The following is a 5335-nucleotide window of genomic DNA, read 5'->3' on the forward strand; positions in this document are numbered from 1 at the left end:
GTTCGAGAACAGCCTGGCCAACATGTTGAAACCCTGTCTGTACTAAAAATACAAAAATTAGCAGGGCATGGTGGCACGTGCCTGTAGTCCCAGCTACTTGGGAGCCTGAGGCAAGGAGAATTGCTTGAACCTGGGAGGTGGAGGTTGCAGTGGGCCGAGATCAGACTACCTGCACTCCAGCCTGTGCGACTGAGCGAGACTCCATCTCAAAAAAAAAAAAAAAAAAGGTGTCCGTGCTGTAATCACTGGAGCCCATGAGTACCGTGTTACTTGGCAAGGGGAATTAAGGCTGCGAATCTCCTCATTTTGAGAGGAGGAGGCTGTCTAGATGACCCAGGTGACCCTCATGTAATCACTGGGTCCTTTCCCAGCTGGGGACCTGCTGGGCTGAGGAGAGGCAGCCCCGCCCATCCCATGATGGTTCAGAGCCTGGTGGCCAAGGCTGCACCCAGCCCCAGAGCGATGAGGCCCCTGCTCCTGGAATGTGACGTGGTGTGCCCAAGCTCTGCCCTTCAGAAGTTCCTCAGGCCCCACTGAGGGTGCTGGGAGGACAGGTGGATGGTCATTCCCCAGGGAGCTGGCCCCAGTGCTGGCCTCGGCCCCAGCAGACCCAGCTGCATCGCAGACGGTGTGAGCACAGAGCCTCAGCGGCCAAGCCTCCTGCACCTGCAGGGAGGGTGGAGGTGAGCAGGGCCTCCCAGAGCCCTGACGCCAGCGCTGAGGCCAGGCAGTCCCCAAAACACAGAGAGATCTGCGGGCGAAGGGGAGGGAGGCCAGGACCCTGCCAGCTCCTCCCTGGGCCACTGCACCGGGCTTTGTGCCCCACCTGGGCCTGGGGCTGGTGGACCAGCCTGTAGCTTTCTTGCCAGGCTCAGTTACTTTGTGTGGGAAACGCCCTTCCTGCCTGCCTCCTTCAGGAATGTGTGCCCCGCGGCCAGGTGACCAGTTGCCTCCGGAGCTGCTGCCACCTGTGGCACCTGGCTGGTCAAACACGCTCCCTGCCCCTGGGCACAGTCCAGGAGTGAACACCGGACCGAGGAAGGCAGACCTGCCCCAGGTCTCCTCTTGGCCTTTCTCAGGGGGACGCACTGTGCCCGAGGCCTGGGTGCATGGGAGGCTGGTCTGAGGGGGTGGCCTGGCTGACCAGGGAGTGGCCAAAAGGACAGCGGGGAGGCAGGTGCAGGTGTCCTGGAGGTCACTGCAGACTGGCTCTGTTGACCCCTCGGTGGCCCCCTCTCCCAGCTGGCCTGAGTCCGTTTCTGCCACTTGCTGCCCATGGTCCCGGGGACGGAGCCTGCCTGCTGGGCGCCCGCCGACCTCTCTGCTTTCAGTTCTCCCAGCTGGGGAGCAACAGCATTATCTCTTAGTTTCCCAGCAAAACTCCCTTCCCTTCCCAACCGTCTGTTCTCACTTCTGCTGCAGGCGGGTGGGGGAGGGGACTGAAGACTGAGGGCCGACAGGTGGCCGTGGGGCTGGCTGGCTGCCCGGGGCCGGCCGGGACTGCTGGCAATCTCTCGCCTGAGGGGAAACTCACTGTCTCTCCTTGTGGTGTTCAGGGGAACCTTGAGATAAGGCCGCTCATGAGAAGCCCTTCTTCTTTCCAGAGTGTGGGGAAGCTGGAGTCAGAGCACAAGGCAGACTCGTGGGCCATTTTCCCCAGACCTCGGGGGACCCCAACATCCCTCCTGCGCCCCGCACCCCCAGGAATCACTTGTGCACCCATCTGGTTGCCCAGTTCTCTGGATGCCGCTGCCCCTCTGTCCAGCCTGCAAAGTAGGCCAGGACATAGCCACACCTCCAAGGTCACCCCCAGGCCACCTTTTGTGGAATTTGGGGATCCCCAAAAGCTCTCCAGCCACCTGCTTCAGGCTGATATTCTGTGATTTTTGCTCGCAGAGGCCACTGTCCTCAGTAACAAGTGCTCTTCCCAGCATCTCCACATTTCCTTCCCTGTACTGTCCCTGGAAGGGTCCTGTGGGCAAGAGTCTGCTCTGCGCTCCCCCGGCCAGCATAGCGGGGTTTTAGGGGCACAGAAAGATGGGGGACATCTCTCAGGGCTGGGCAGTGGAGGGCCCAGGAGTCCCCAAGGCTAGGGGCAGCTGGGACACCACACCTGCAGTGGGCTCGCCCATCTGGTGAGACCTTTACTGCGCCTGCTACATAAGCCCTAGAGAGTCCCTGTCTGCCTGGCGGGACATCGAAGCTCCTGGCAGAGCCCCTCATTAGGTCATGGCCCTCCAGCTGCCTGTCATCTACAGAAAATCGTCCCAGCCCACGGCACACGCTGCCTGCCGGAGCACTGGTTCCATCTTCACACTGGCTGTCGCCTTGTGTCCTCCATCCCAGTCTAGAGGCCTCAGATTTCCAGCTTTCCAGTCTTCCCTGTGGTCCCTTCACCACATCTTTGCTCAGGCTCCCTCTCTACTCTCAGCTCCTGTCCAAAGCCTCCCTTTCTCCAAAGCCCTGCTTGTCACCAGCTCCATGAGCCCTCCTGAGGGAAGAGACCCATCCCCCAAGGCCCCCTGGGCTGTCTTTCTGGGTGGTCCCAATCACAGGGGGCCCCAGGTCCACTCCCCATCATCTCCCATTTGGCTCCTTCAGGCCAGTGACCACATTGTAACAGGAGCCACCACTGCACTTCTAGGTCCCCATGGGGACACTTCAAAAGTCACTGCATGGGCTGGGCACAGTGGCTCATGCCTGTAATGCCAGCACTTTGGGAGGATGAGGCAGATGGATCATCTAAGGTCAGGAGTTTGAGACCAGCCTGGCCAACATGGTGAAATGCCTTCTCCACTAAAAATACAAAAAATTAGCCGGGTGTGGTGTTGGGCACCTGTAGTCCCAGCTACTTGGGAGGCTGAGGCAGGAGGATGGCTTGAACCTGGGAGGCAGAGGTTGCAGTGAGCTGGGACCTCACCATTACACTCCAACCTGGGCAACGGGAGCAAAACTCCATCTCAAAAACAAAAACAAAACAAAAAATTAGCTGGGCATGGTGGTAAGTGCCTATAGTTCCAGCTACTCAGGAGGCTAAGGCAGGAGGATGGCTTGAACCTGGGAGGCAGAGGTTGCAGTGAGCCGAGGTCTTGCCACTGCACTCCAGCCTAGGCGACAAAAAGACTGCCTCAAAAAAATGTCATTGCTCACTTAATCTTGGAGGCCACGTTGGGGAGCATGGCATCTTCATCATGCCCTGGGTGAGCACATGGAGGCCCAGAGTTTCATGATTCCTTCAAGGTCTCAAAGCATGTCTTCTTCACAGCACTGGGTGATGCACATGGTTGCTTCTCAGTATGTTTTGCCGAAGGGATGCTCTGATTCAGGAGGCCGAGGTGGGGCCTGGGAATGTGCATTTCTAACCTTTTCCCAGGAGTGCTGAGGCCACTGGTCCACGGGCCGCCTTTGGGCCTAAGCTGCTAATTAACATGAGTCACTATTTTTTTTTTTTTTGAGACGGAGTTTTGCTCTTGTTACCCAGGCTGGAGTGAAATGGCGTGATATCGGCTCACCGAAACCTCCGCCTCCTGGGTTCAGGCAATTCTCCTGCCTCAGCCTCCCGAGTAGCCGGGACTACAGGCACGCGCCACCATGCCCAGCTAATTTTTTGTATTTTTAGTAGAGACGGTGTTTCACCATGTTGACCAGGATGGTCTCGATCTCTTGACCTCGTGATCCACCCGCCTCGGCCTCCCAAAGTGCTGGGATTACAGGCGTGAGCCACCGCACCCGGCCATGAGTCACTGTTATCTGGTCCAGGCTTGTCACCCCCCCAGACAGAACCCAGAGCTCCCTGCTTCCTGCTTGGCCTCACTGCCAGTCCCCAGAATAGGACCTGGCACTGGCAGCGCTTCATCGTGTTTTTTGGTGAACTGTTGGGTCATGTGACACTGGGTGGGACAAGGACAGCAGCCAGAGAGGTGGAACTGGCCAAGTCTTTGATGACCACGTGAAGAAGTCCCCAGCCCTGAGGGCGAGAGGCCTCTCGGGTGCTGGCTGAGTCCAGGCCAAGAGTCTGGCCAGGAGCTGGTCACTGGTGGAGCTAGAGGCTTTTCAGGTGCATCCTGGGACTTCTGACTTTCCCTCCTGACAGTTCTCAGCCCCAGCTGTGGGTGAGTCACCTGGGAGCATGGAAAAGTCCCGATGCCCTGGCTGCTGGCCACACCCAGACCAACCACATCAGAGTCGCTGGGATGTGGCCAGCTTATAGCAGCTTCTCCAAGGCTGAGAGGTTTACAGTCACTGCAGCATGGCAGGGGTGGGGGCGGGAGGGCAGGAGGCTTGGAAAAGGAACCCTGAATAGGCTCAAGAATGTCAGACACAGCCTTGGGAGGGGGTCCCAGCCCTGCCCTTGCTGCCAGCTGCCTCACCTGCATGGGCCCCCGCCTGCCGCTCACACTCGGTAACCCTTCTACTGCAGGTCCGCACACACCACTAAGGCCCAGGCGGTGTGGGTACCTTCACCCCACGGATCTGCAAGATTGGCTCAACCAGGGAGCCGTGAAGCAGACTGGAAGAACAGGGCTCTGCAGGAAGCCAGGGCTCTGCCGAGTTTCCCAAGGCAGCTCTGTGGACCTGAGGCTGCTGGGTTAGGCTGGATGGAGAGGATTCCCGCCAGGGAGACGCTGGCCCAGCACCTGCTTTCCAGGCTTCAGTTGGTCCCTCAGTTAGGGCCAGGAGCAGCCTGTAAGCCCCACGCTGGGGCAGTGTGGCTCTGGAGCCCGAGTGCCTGGGTTCAAATCCCAGCTCTGGCCCTGGCTGACGCTGTGGCCTCGACTGTCTCAGGTGAAGGAAGAGTAACAGGAGGGGATGGTGCAGTCTGCAGCTGGAACACAGAGCAGGTCCCCCTACAGGCTTGCTCTAACTGTGGCCAGCTCTTCCCTTCCTTAGGAGGTGGTCCCCAAACTCTTCTGATGGCACTCCCATCAGTAAACAACTTCTGAGCATTCCCAATAAATGCGTATAAATTGCACTCACGGCTCTAAAAAAAAAATCAGAACACACTCTTAAAAAAATTGCATTCGCCGGGTGCGGTGGCTCACGCCTGTAATCCCAGCACTTTGGGAGGCCGAGGCGGGTGGATCACGAGGTCAAGAGATCGAGACCATCCTGGTCAACATGGTGAAACCCCGTCTCTACTAAAACTACAAAAAATCAGCTGGACATGGTGGCGCGTGCCTGTAATCCCAGCTACTCAGGAGGCTGAGGCAGGAGAATTGCCTGAACCCAGGAGGCGGAGGTTGCCGGTGAGCCGAGATCGCGCCATTGCACTCCAGCCTGGGTAACAAGAGCGAAACTCCGTCTCAAAAAAAAAAAAAAATTGCATTCATGAGAC

The sequence above is a fragment of the Sapajus apella genome, unplaced genomic scaffold, assembly GCF_009761245.1.
Source record: "Sapajus apella isolate SASKATOON/1434 unplaced genomic scaffold, GSC_monkey_1.0 scaffold48, whole genome shotgun sequence".
Lineage (NCBI taxonomy): Eukaryota > Metazoa > Chordata > Mammalia > Primates > Cebidae > Sapajus > Sapajus apella.